Here is a 14352-nt window from a genome sequence, read left to right as displayed (position 1 = left end):
TTAAGTCTATTCAAGGACATAAAAGAAATCCAAGAGTAAAGAATTCAAAGTCACTCTCATACACTGCTGATGTCATTGTAAAATGGTGCAACCCCTTTTCCATTAGTTTGGCAGTTTCAAAAAGCTACACATACATCTACCATATGACCTGGCCGCTCCACTTCTAGTTATTTACCCAAGAGAAATAAAACATATGTCTATACAAAGACTTTATTTGTAAAAACCAAAAACTGAAACAACTCAGATGTCTTTCAACAGGCGTTTGTTTTTAATCTACACAAATGAATACTACCCAGCAATAAAAAAGGAATGAACTACTGATACACACAACAAAATGAAGGAATCCCAAAATATGCTCAATGATTGAACACTTCAAAAAAAAAAAGAGTAGATATTGGACTTCTTTTCCATTTTTATAAAACTCTAGAAAACACAAACTAACCAATAGTGATAGAAGACAAATCAATTATCACCTGGGAGTTGGAGGGGTAGCAGGAAGCAGTGGGAGAGTGTGATTATAATGGGGCACAAGGAAACTTGGGGGAATGATGGATGTATTTATTTTGATTGGGATGATGATTTATATAAATGGCAAAATTATCAAATTGTGTACTTAAAGTATGTGCAGATATTGTAGATCAATCATATCTCAATAAAGCTGTAAAATAAGACATCATAGCTAGTTTTTTTTCCCCCCCCAGGGGAACGTGACAAAGTGATTCTAAAATTCATGGGAAATTTTTGAAGAAAAAGAAGAGATTCATTCAGCCAGATTATTAAGACACCTTCTGAAGTCATGGTAATAAATACAATATACTACTGGCACGGCAACAGATTAATACAAAATTAAACTCAATAAACAACTTATAAATATGTAATTCAACTTGCGGAATGATGGATGTAGCATCACAAAAAGTGGATGACTGAGTATAGATACTCTTATGAAAGCTAGATGGAGGAAAGTAAAATTGAATCTCTAGTTATTAATGGTGAGCTCCAACCAAATCAAAAAATAAATGTAAAATTTAAAAGCTATGAAGGTAATGGAAAAAACATAGAAAAATGCTTACATTGGTAAGAAGAAGGTCTCTTAAGACAAAATCTTTGAAAACATGTCATTGGAGGAAAAATCAACATACTTTACATCAAATTTAAAACAAAAGTAACAAATCTTTAACAGACTGAGAGAAGATACTTGTACCTTCTAAAATCCACTAGGATTGATTTGTAATATACAAGAAACGTCTACCAGTTAATAAGAAAGCAAGAAATTATAATTATTTTAAAATGGCAGAAGAAGTCTAATCTGACTGGCTAACAAATATAAGAACCTCATATTCAATCAGAGAAATTCACATCAGAAACAACAAAATTTATTTCTTCACACCCAACAGATTTGCAAAAGTCCGAAAGTCAATACCTATTGTTGGCAAGAGTATGGGGTACCAAGAAACCTTACGTCATGGTGAAATATAAACTAGAACAGCCATTCAGTTCTCAATGAAATTATCTCTGCAAATGTCCAGTGACGCAACAATCTCATTCCTGGATGTACTCCTAAGAAACTCTCACAGATTCATAAGAAGACATTTATGAGGATGTACATATCATACTGTTGTTTGTGGTAACTAGTCGGTAGGAACAACCTCCACATTCATCAGTAGGTGAATTAATAAGTAAAATGCATACTATGAAATACGATGTAGTGGCTAGGAGCACTGAATTCCATATATATACAGCAACACGGGTAGACATTAAAAACATAGCCTTGATTATGAAAAGGAGGGGAAAAATATGTAGAATAACATCATGTATTAATTAAAATGATATACTCCCAGAAAACAGCGTTATATATGTTTCAAGGATGCTTGCATATCCAAGGATATATATGCTAAAGCATCTGTCAAGTAGAAAGATGGGACTAAGAGTGGATTTCATGAATGATGGGGGGAAGCTAAGATAATAAAATTAAACAAGAGAAAAGTTGCACACAGACCAATAGCAACAGTGTGCCATGAACTAAGGAGTAAGGTTAGCTCAGTTATCTCTGCATCTGAAGTCCAAATAAATAAAATCATTTCTATTCTGCACTGGTGAACATCATATGAATGAGTAGAGCGACTAAAAATAATAGTCCTCACTATTTTTCTTCAGTTAATGTGTTAATTTGGGAAAGCAATATCTAGAAAATAGTCTTTTAAAAAATATTGGTGATTCAGAAAGTCATTCTTAAGAAGTCCCATGAAAGCAGGGACCATGGCTCTTTTCTATGACTCTTTTAAACTGCTACTAGCGCAATGACTGGCACATAATAGGTCATCTATAAATATTTGGGAATGAATAAATGGAACAAAAAGAAATGCACCTGAAGTGCTTTATGGGATATGTAATTACAGACACTGAAAGAACTCAGTCTGTTGAACATTGGAACCTGTGATGTTTGAGTCACTTTTCTGCCCCCTGGGAGATTTAAGGAATAGGAGACAGTGTGGATCAAATTCTCTTTGAGATATCTCTTTACTAGACATGGTGGGATTAACTACACACACACACACACACACACTCACACACACACACACACACACACACCCCTCTATGCCCCACTGCCCTCTTTTTTGTTTGCTTGTTATTATTGTTGCTTTGGCATTTGTTTGTTTTCTCGAAAGGAGCTTAATCCAGATCTTAATGTGAATGGTGTCATGCAAGTCCCACTTGAGTCTGGAGCATGGTCTACCCAGGATTAATGGTGAGAAGTTGTTCTCTGTGGCACTTCACTGCCTGGAGCCTGGGAAGACCCTGCCTCTGTGCTCTTTGAAACAGAGGCTCAGCCTTATCAGTTATTTTGTATCCTCTTAAAGCACTTAACCCAGAGTTCTACACACAGCAGGTGCTCCGAAAACGCTCTTTAACATTTTGAAGCATGAAGAACTGCAGCTGATTTTTACTACATGAACCTGATTCGGACTGTGGAACTACTGTGTCCACTTGACAAACTGCACACTGAAGATCCAATGAGCACAGACAGAGTCCAGCCTACTTCTGGAAGATGGTGCTTGGAAGGACTGCTTTGTCAATTCAACAATGTATATGGACATAAATAAGAAAGGAATACATGCATACTTTAATGAACCAGCAAAGATAAACAGAATGGGCTAGAGAGTCCTAAATGTTTAGAGAATGAAAATCGGAGTTGGAACACCTAGGCTCAAACCAACGGTACGACTTCAAACAGTGTGACCTGGAACAGACCACATCATCTGTCACAAGTTCAGTTTCATCTTTAAAATACATGTATAATACGCACACTTACACTAGTCATTCACTAGTGAATCATTCACTAGTGATTTTTTTAAAAACATAAAGCAATTTAACACAATGTATAATGTTTAATTAAATTATAGAGCTTATGACCTGATCTGAAGTAGGTCACATCATTTCTCTAAGGCTGTTTCACCTTTAAAATAAGCATATAATATATATATTCATATTCCCTCTCAGTGGATTCTTAAAAGTACCATGCAATTTAATATATCTAGTACTTAATTAATGTTATAGAGTTTACAGAGCAGTTTCATATAAATTATTTCATTTTAATCCCGAAAACTTCACTGTGAGGTTCATATTATTATTCCCATTTTTCTATTATTCACTTTCCACTAGATTGTAAGTTCCTGGGAGCCTGGACTTTGTCCTGTGTATCACTGTATCCCCAGAACCTAATGTTCTACCTGAAACATTGTGGGCACTTCCATTAAACAAAAATAAGTAAAAATTAAGGCTCAGAGATATCATGACTTGCTCAACCTGGGACCCATGGGAAGAGCTTTTTTATTGACATATCATAGTACAGAATAATATTATGGTCTAAAGCCTTTACTTCCTAAAGAAAGTAAAACCATCTTATTTATTCCATCCAAAACTGATTTGGGTAATCTACAATCAAACAGCAAGTAGATAATGCTAGAGGCTCTATTAATATTCTTTAATGAAATCACTTTGGGAATTATACAAGGAAACAGTAATGTTTATTCAGAGATTTCTTTTTCCTCTTTAAAATGTATTTGGAACACATAGTTCCCAGGCTTAACAAACGAAGGATAGCATTTTTAACAGTGTTTTGAAAGTTTAGAGTATTATTGAAAACAAAAACTCTGGTGTTTCCCTTAGGAGAGAATGAATAGAGAGAAAGTAACAAAATCTGAAAACAGAGGCTGAGTTGGGGAATTTCCTTAAATAAGTAACTGGGAAGCAATAGATCTCATAACAAGCAGGGGAAAATTGCTGAGGGAATTTTAATTTTAAAGCTTGCAAACAGCTTATGAATAATCTAAGAGTAACCTGTTTGTAGATAAGACAAAGTTCGTACTTGTTTTGTAAGATGTCTTGAGAATAAAGGAGGAAACCAGAAAAAAGTTAGTGGTTATTGTGCAAACTGAGTAAGAGTGAACACATTATGCCTAAATACTATATCTTAAAAAAAACCTTGCTATACACTTCCTTTGTGTTTATTTCATCTCTTACCAACTTATCTAATTTGTAAGAACATAGAAACGAGCAGTTAATTTTTCTAAAAAATAACAGGTTCATTCATATTTTTATTTCCCTTCTTAGTTGCCTTAACCAAACTGCAGCAGCTCCTTTGTCCACCTGGTGGAAATGCCTGAAATTGCAGGAATAGTTTTCAGAAATGCAAACCTCTCCAGTACATAAAGGAAACCCAGATGTCCTTTCCTGTGTTCAACAAACAATTATTAGATACTAAAAAAAAATGAGATATTAGAACATAATGATGAATGTCAGTGACAACAAAGTTTTTAAAAGCTTAAAAGTACATCATATACTTGTTAGCAAAGTTTAAATGTAACTGTGAAGTACCTAGCATATATAGCACTCAGTTATTGAATTTAAAATGCTGCAGTCTAATGAATGTTTACTCTGGTTGCACATCTATCAGCACTCTAATTAAAACCATGTGTCTTACAACAGGATTCCAGTTCCTGTGAGACAAATTCAGCCCAATATACATCTCACGAAGATCACTTGTCTACCCCCGATTGTACTGGGCCAGTTTGAGTACCTGTTGCAACTGAAAGTTGCCAAAAAATAAAAATGAGTAAAACTAAGAGAAAAACAATTACGTGTTCTGATGAGTAACTTAATACAGGATGAGTATTATTCATTTTTCTTGGATACTGCTCAATTTTCTCACTCCTCAGGGGGAAAAGAAAAGCCTAAATTTGCTTTATTTTGCAACAAAATAATCTAAAACACTATGACCTGTGAGCTGAAATGCCTCTTTAAAACCTGTTGAAAACTATGACTTTGCTGACTAGTTCAAAACAGTTGCAAATACATAGTATATAATTTAGGGCACTGAGCAAATTAAAACTATTTTCTAGCCTGCCCAAGGCCACAGAACTTGCTGTAATAGGCTCTGGAGTCAGTTTGCAAGGGAACTAGTAGATACATGAAAGCCTTTAAAAAATACCCATTTTCTTTTGTTTATCTCTATATCACTCAGGGATGCAGAATGAGCCAAGAGCCCATACACTCTGTCTCTTGATTAGGAGGCAAACACTTGATTCAGAGATGTTTTTCTCTCTTTGGACCCAACTCTGGTCTTGAAATAGGATGTGCATGTCTAGGTGTAGACTGCCTCCTGACTAAGGTGATGAAATGACCACACTGGAAATTCATTTCTAAGCCATCTGTTTGAACAGCTCCAGATAAACCCATCCATTATCCATATTAATTCAAAGGTTTTCATTTTTTATTCAAACATTTATTTACCAGGTACCGTATACTTCGTTGGTTTTTGGGATACAAGGAAGATGAAAATTGAGCTCAAAGAACTTACTGTCTAGTGACTGAAAGCCTAAATTTTATTCTTGCTGAGCTTGTGAACAGTGCCTTCACTTCCCTCCAGGACTGCCCTCTGAAGCACACTTTTTAGTTAATAATTTGCTTGGCTTCCAAAGGGTATATAAAACTTAAACCCTTCAGTCAGTGGGAGAAGCTTGCTCAGGGGAAGGATTTCATTCATTCCATCCTATTCCCTGCCCACCTTTATAGAACTAGAATAGAGGGGAGGTGTTATAAGGGAAGCGTGTTGGCACCAGAATAGGGAATAGCATAGAGAAAACTCCATTCAACAAGTCATAAAGGGGAAGAATGGCTTTGCTGAATTTTTCTCCTCTCAGGGCAAAGTGATCCCACTTTAGGAGACAAATCTCTGGGCATACATGCTCCAGGTACCTCAGTACTCAGCAAACTTTTTAACTCTATAAACCACTTCCTTGGAGCTGAAGTAGGTCTCTGGGTAAAAATGATGGATCTTAGCCAGTGGATGAGAAAGAAGGAGAAAAATCAAGAGAAAGGAAGTAGAAAGTAATGAAGTTAAAGAGGAAATGAGAGGGAGGGGTAAAGAAAAGGAAAAAGAGCTCAAGACAAAAGACAATAGAGAGAATTCCAGTTTGGACAAAAAGAAAGAGTTTACATGTGAAAGAATGATGAACTATTATACTAACACTGACTGCCTTGGATGCACTACTCTGACACCCACATTCAGACCACTACCCTGAGATTTATTCTTTTCATAGTGTTGGCTTGCTTTTATTGAGATAGTCTAAACATAATAGCAATTGTGATGCAAGTAGGGACTTGGAAAGCACTGGAGTTTGCCTTTTCTTCTTGCTCTTAGAACCCATAAGAAGAAGTCTGAGCTAGCCTGCTGGATGATTAGGAAAACATGATCCAATCACTACTGTTGCCTCAACCAACAAAGAGCCAAGTGTCACACATGGGCAGGAGACCGTCCTATATCTACCAGCTGACTTCAGAGGCAGGAGTGAGTTGAGCCGAGATTAGTTAAGCTACCCAGATCAGAAAAGCTGTCAAGCTGACCCACAGAAAATTTTTAAAAATCCATTTGGAAGCATTTATGTATCTTCCCTAAAGCATTCATTGCTGAGGCAATAGGAGTTGGGAAGTGTTATATGGACACAGAAGGCCAATTGTTTTCTGTTATGTCCACAGAGGAAGATCTCTCTTTCAATGGAATATGCAGGAATTTGTCACCTTGGATGAATTCCGGATCCACTCCACCCTAGTTTTTGATTCCACTAAATAAATATATTTTGAGGGTAACAAAAACTTTAATAGCTATTTTTAGGAATCTCCTCTCTTTTTTTTTGTGCATTTGGCTCTCAGCTTCCTTTGGAACTGCCTTCTACATAATATACTTCCTATTTGTTACTTAAATGTTCTTGTTTCTTCAAACAAAATGTAAAAGTAAAGGAGTTTGATCAGCAGGGCAAAGTTGCTCTCTGCAAAAGGGCCCAAAACACACAGTCTTGAAATCGGAACCTTCCAAGTCTTTTCCTCCACTGGCCCTGGAGTTAAACATTTTTTAGACCCAGCTGCCTCGGGAGGAATGAGGACTGAAGGAATCAGAGTTGGCAAGAAAAATGTCTCTCCTCTGATGCTTCCAGCTGCACATTCACTAAAGATGGGACATTTGAAGTAAGAGCATAATCTACCTGTCAGAAACACTTTGGTTTTGCTTAAACACCAGGCAAACCGACAACCACTTTTCCCATAACTGAGAAGAATCTCCTAACATGAGAGGCACTTGAAGATGTGTTAAAATTTTTGCAGCTATTAACACATTCCTAAGAAAAATACTGCTGGAGACACAAGAAAGCCAAGGATCACAACCTCCTCTTTCCCATGAAAATGTTCTGTCTGTTTGATTAAAGGAGGATAAATGAAGGGTCTAGGCAAGCTCACCTCACATTTTGTACTACAGTTTGGTTCGCCTTCAGACCAAGTGACCTAGCTTAGGAAACATACAGTCTGTCTTCACGTCCCTGCATTCCTGGAGTGGAGGATCTCACAAGGAGCCACTTACCTTCAGCGGAAGAGCCCAACATTCCCTGGCAACCTCTGCCGGGGGAGGCGGGAGAGAGAAGGCAGAGCAGAGCCATAAGTGCATGTGTCCTTACACTTATCCCTGTTTCAAGGGATTCAAAGTGAGCCGCAAATTGTCCTAAGAGAACATGACCCTCTGGACCAAGAGAGCTGAGCTCTGACCCCAGCTCTGCAATAACAGTGACTTCGGACAACTCTTTTCTTGTCTCTGAGCTCCAGTGTTCTCTTCTAGTAAACAAAGGGGTTGTTCTAAAGTAGTATTTTTCAAGCTGTGAGTTGTAGCTGTTAGTGGGACATGAAATCAGTTTAGTGGATTGCAACAGGCAATTTTTAGAAAGAAAAGGATAGGATAGGATAGGATAGGATAGGATAGGATAGGATAGGATAGGATAAAAAAATTATACTGTATCACATATTGTTTCATTAGACTTTTGTTTCAGTTATTTGGTTGTGTGTGTGTATGTGTTGTTAAATATAGTTCTCACTATGTATTGTGTTCTTTAAAAAGTTTTGACTGTTTTTTGTTGTATGCTAATCTTTATAATTGCATCCTTTTTTTAAAAAAAAACATTTAAAACTTAGTATTCCATGGAGGTCCAAATCTATTGTTTGTTCTTTCTACCACCTCTGCTTCATCGTGGTCTTCCTTCTAGTGTGTTTGGTAATCCTTGCATGTGACTTTATGGCTTGATTGTATTTTGTGGAACTCCTACAGCCCTAATTTGGGGAGACATTCCTTCAGAGAAAGTTTGGTTCTGCCTCAGCTGGTCATCAATGAGTACCTATGGCCTGGAACTACTTCAGCCTTTCTAAGCAGTTTTAGCTCAGAGCCAGAGATCCAGTTCAACTTCTCCTCACTGCTATTCCAGTGCTTACTATCCTCACCACAGAGTTGCTGTAGTAACACAGCCTCAAAGGTATAGGGATTCTTCCCTCCAAGCTACTTGCAGGATCTGGTATACTCCCTACTGCTCTGACACCCTGTTGTTCCAATCCCCCTATTGCTTTGGCCCAAGTCCCCACCTCTGCAGTGTTGATCTTAGTCACCCATGCTCAGCCCAGCTCATCAAGTCTTCTGGCTGCCCTGAACCAAGATCAGGGATGCTCATGCCACATGTTTCAGGGAAGGCAGAGAAAGAAGCATACAAATAAAATGCATTAAATTGGGCAAAGGGCAACTCCCTCTGCCTGAAATGGTCTCCTGCCCCAGCTCCATGCCTGACTCTCATCTACTTGGAAGCTTTCAAAACTCAGCTTAAACTTCACTTTTAGAAAGACTTTGATGACCATATTCTATTTGTTCCCCTACCTACACCAGTAGGATTTAGGACTGAATCTTTCCTTGCTCCTAGGTGGTATCCTTTCTGTTTTTGTTTGTCTGTTTGTTTCATTTTTAATTTGTTTTAAAGGAGGAAATGCTCACAAAATTATGGGCAACTATGCCTAAGATTAATAACAAATTTGAAAAACTGCTCCCATATGCAACAAAATTACCAATATCATAAAAAGAAGTAATTGGGAATGTTAACTTCTGACCAATTCATTATTTTACTAAATATACCCTTAATTTATTTCCTACCAAATTGCTTTGGATAGAATCATCACCTACTCTCCTGTGACTCTACTGGATCCCACATGTATTTTAATCATAGCATCTTCAACCTTTTATTTCTGTATTTGTTTCCTAAAATACTAAATTATACATTTCTTGGAGGTAGTCACCATTTACCTCTATTCCCAGCACATAGTAGAATGCTTAGTATTTATTTCTCACTTAATATGATTAAAGTAATGAATGAATTATGTCCAGAATGATCCCTTTCTGTCTAAATAAAGTATACTAACTCTGTAAGAAAATAGTATACATTTTGTACACTCTGCTTATGACATAACTTTGGGTGCATGTATTAATGTTAAGTAATTGCTTATGTATAAAAGGTCTTTGGACTATTGTGAAATGATGATCATGAAGTTTAGAATCGTGATCCTGTGTATAGTTCATAGATTTTACAAAAGAGAGCATCCAAGGAAGAGAAAGCTGGTTTCTCTTCACCCAGATTTGCCCTCTTGAGGATCACAATTCACTTAATTATTTATTATAAAAGTATCTATACCCTGCCAACTCTCAGAACTTGGTGAGATGAATCTAACAGTGACTGGTCAAGTTCTAAAAAGATGAAAATGAATTCTAAAGCTCAGAATTTATAGTATTTCACTTGCTTTGCTAAATCCTCCTTGAATTTATTTGTTGCAAATTTTCTTAATTGAATGCTTTTTTCGGATGGAGGGAAAAGGGAAGGCTGTCGTTTTTCCCAGAATGTACCTCAATAAATGTTTACTGAATTAATTATTATTAATCTTATTCATCTTCTTTCATATTGATTTTTTTGAGCAACTGAATGGAACAATTTAACCTATGCATTCTATTAAAAGCCATTAAAAGCTGAACCTAATAAACAGGACTCTCCAAGTATTGTCTATCACATCCTATAGTGATGGATTTGGATTTCTGATACTGCAAAGACCCTGTATTTGATTTCAACATCTTGATAAGCATGGTTCATGACTTTGTCTGGGTGTATTTCTTTAAAATATGTGTAACCCTTTCTACACTGAAATATCCAACTCATTGAGCAGAGGAAGCTTAATTTCATTATTATTGATCCCATTTTTAAAAATAAGTAAGGTGGTCAAATAAATTTTGAAGTAAAAACTGAAGCCATCTTAGATTATATACTAATGTTAGCAAACATGACAGAACCTTCAGATACAAATCCATTTGGGAAGCAACTGCCAAACATTTTTTCAATTCATTGATTTTCTATTTTGAAAACACAGTTTCCATTTTGATGTTATATAGTGGGGAGTAAAGTGATAAATGGTGACAGATCACCTTTCCTGGGGATTCTCAACTGGATTCAAGGGGAAGGGGTGGGAGATGATGAGGGAGGGGCTCATCAGATTGATCTGTGGAGCTTTTTTTCACAATATACCTGTTGGACCCCAAGAAAATCTGACTATGGGACATGTAAGAGAGATGGCTACCTGTGTGTATGTCTCTACCTCCCATGTTTGAGAGCTGCCTATGTTCAAAATCTAAGCTATCCTGGGTAATACTTATGCACACTCCATATTTTAAAGGCCCTTTGGGAGATTGGGATTGACATATGCACACTACTATATGTAAAATAGATAACTAATAAGGACCTACTGTATAGCACAGGGAACTCTACTCAGTACTCTGTAATGACCTATATGGGAAAGGAATCTAAAAAAGAGTGGATACATGTATAACTGATTCACTTTGCTGTACAGCAGAAATTAACACAACATTGTAAATCAACTATACTACAAAAAAAAAATTTAATATAAATAAAGACCCAAATGAAAATTGATATGCAAAGGAATACCCCTTTACAATGAAGATACAATGGTCTCAGACATAATAGTTTCCATACTGTATATTGTATAGTTGGTATAATGTCAACTTTTCCCCCGACCAACTCTAGTTGGTCAAAAACAGCCTAGATACAGCAGAAACTAACACAACATTGTAAAGCAACCATGCTCTAGTAAAAATTAATTTAAAAAATAGCCTAGAAAACTTGATGGTCATTTTTCATGTCTAATGGCATCCAAACTTCTCCTTTATAGAAATTCTGTTGGTTGGTACATATACTTAAGTTAGTGATGCTGTGTTTACATAATGCTGATTTTGTACAGGCACTCTTCTAACTGCTTTACATATATGAGATGATTTAACCTCACAACATCTCAGTGAAGTAGACACTACTATTATCCTCTTTTTTTTATAAATTTATTTATTTATGTATTTAGTTTTGGTTGTGTTGGGTCTTTGTTGTTGCGTGTGGGCTTTCTCTAGTTGTGGCAATCAGGGGCTACTCTTCATTGCGGTACACGGGCTTCTCATTGTGGTGGCTTCTCTTGTTATGGAGCACGGGCTCTAGGCACGTGGGCTTCAGTAGTTGTGGCACTTGGGCTCAGTAGTTGTGGCTCGTGGGCTCTAGAGCACAGGCTCAGTTGTTTTGGCACACGGGCTTAGTTGCTCTGCGGCATGTGGGATCTTCCCGGACCAGGGATGGAACCCGTGTCCTCTGCATTGGCAGGCAGATTCTCAACCACTACAACCAGGGAAGTCTCTATCTCCTTTTTTACAGATAGAGAAACTCAGAGGAGTTATGGAACCTGTGCAAGGTCTCAAAGCTAGAAAGTGTAAGGACCTGAACGTGCACTTGCAAATTTAGCACAAAGTCCCTTTCATAAGAATGTGATAAAGAAACCAAGTGATTTTTTCTGTACCTATAGAACCCAAAGAACTATCCAAGAATGTCAGATGAAAAACATGATAATTGAGGTCATTTTAAAAACAGGTAAGGAAGTCAAAGCTCAGGAGAATTTAAGTTATGTGGACTATCAACTTTCCTTGATTTTCTTTCTCTTACGGGGTCTTCCATTCTCTATTTATAAGAATAGGAAAGCTGAAAGTATCCATACAAAATTAAAAACAAAATACACATTCCCTGTTGAAAGTTGGGGTGAAATCAGGTATCTTATATCATCATTATTCTTCCCACAGAGCTATTTCAGAATGGGTCCTGAATAATTGCATGTGAATAGCATAGAGTAGTTCAGGAGCCATTAACCTAATTGTAGGTATACTTTAGGATTTTCAGAGATGAAACAATGTATCTCCATACAATTGGACAATAGCTTCCACACACCAGGTAAACCTCTGTCCCACAATAGTTTTATGCAAGAGGAAAGAGGCAGGGTGGGGATGCTTAAGAACAATTCAAATACCATCAAGATATGTTCTCTCTCTCTCTCTCTCTCTCTCTCTCTCTCTATATATATATATATATATATACATATTTTTTTAGCCAAATATTATCATTATTATTGCTAATGTTATATTGCCTTGCCCCCTTCTTTCCTCACCCAATGTGAACATGAAATGCTTGCCATCAATAGGATTGGCTGGAAAGGAAAGGCTAAACTGATGACACAAAATCGCTCATCTTCATAAGTGTGGACCTATTCTATAGAAGCATCAATGTTGGAATATAAGAGTACAAAAATCACCTTAGAGGCAACATGTGTGACAATGCCTGGTAAACATCCTGTGATGTTGAATTTCTGTATCAGTCAATGTGTATATTCAAGATGACAAAGCTATAAAAGAAAACATGTTTATGGATCTCAGCCACAGATTGATCATGAGGGAGAGAGGAAAGGCAAACACTCTTTAGACAAGACAAAAAGTAATGAAAAAGTATTTCTAGCCTAACAATATTTTGAGGGATTTGAGGTGGGAACTGGATTTCTGATGGACAAGGATTTGGGTCAGTCAAACAATCAACAAGACGTAATCTGGTGAGGTCACTTTGTCCTTCATTCCATTGGAGGCAAAATCGTGTTGATGTATAAATGTGTCTCCTGGCTTCCAACTGTTGTTCTCACTCAGCAGTGAGGTATGAAGCCTGGGAAACCACAGATATTTGGATCTAAGAAGGTATTTTATTTCCCTTCTCCAGGGCTGTAGAGTGGAAAATACACAAGGGTACTTTATCTTAGTCCTGTGAGTTCTCATAGACCTATAGCTCTCTTCCTCTGAGCTTCAAGGTTATTAACTTGATCTGTATGTAATTTTATTATCAAGAGGGCTCCGTGATACACACATCCCGGGCCAGGAAGAAGATGAGTGAATTTCTTCCCTCGTCAAAGGCCACACACCTTATCCTTCTAGCTTTTCAGTGCCAGAAACAAACCACCATAAAGCAAAGCAGGAACAATCTCTTTGCCTAGTTATTTACCCTCCGTAGGCTTTGTTTGAGTAAGCTTCTCACTGAAAAGGAGAAAAATGGTCCTCAGCCCTCCCAACACACACACACATGTGCACACACGCACACTTCTTCTCCTGAAATCTCCATATCATCTTAATCCCTTCAGGACCTAGTCAATCCCAGTGTCTTCTATGGGGGGGGTGGGGGGAGTGGGCGGAGGGGAGACAGAGCAGTGGATTCAGGGCTTCCCAGCATGGTTTTTATTTTCCTGAATCCATAGAGACTTCTCTCCACAACTTTTTCCCAGCTGTACTTGGAAGCAGTAACAGATCCAGAGACCATTTTAGAACCTCATTTGTATTATCCTGAAACTTAGGAATCCAGTTTCTGTTACAGGGATGTCATCAAAGTTGGTGGGCTCAAAACATGACCTACTTTTTAAAGCCCATCTGTTAGGAGCCTATAGATTTTCTTGGTTTGTTTGTTTCTGACTGTCTACAGAAAGGGCAACAAAAATGTTCTCACTTTCCAAGCCCACCCCCAAATAGCAGTCAACTAAATGAAGGAGATGAATGCCTTCCAAATATGCAGGAGGCCAAAAAAAAATCCAGAAAACAGT

General features: G+C 37.3%; 1 long non-coding RNA gene across 1 annotated transcript; it reads right to left on the bottom strand.

The window, feature by feature from the left end:
• Positions 1-695: 695 nt before the first annotated feature.
• LOC309635163 lies at positions 696-13896 on the bottom strand. The gene is made up of 2 exons (XR_014248684.1): positions 12819-13896; positions 696-12776 (listed from the first exon to the last, which is right to left on the bottom strand). It is a non-coding gene; the product is annotated as an uncharacterized lncRNA (long non-coding RNA).
• Between the last annotated feature and the right edge of the window lie 456 nt (positions 13897-14352).

Source organism: Balaenoptera borealis (assembly GCF_965194805.1).
Source record: "Balaenoptera borealis genome assembly, chromosome: 9".
NCBI classification, from domain to species: domain Eukaryota; kingdom Metazoa; phylum Chordata; class Mammalia; order Artiodactyla; family Balaenopteridae; genus Balaenoptera; species Balaenoptera borealis.
This window is presented reverse-complemented; position numbering and strand designations above follow the sequence as displayed.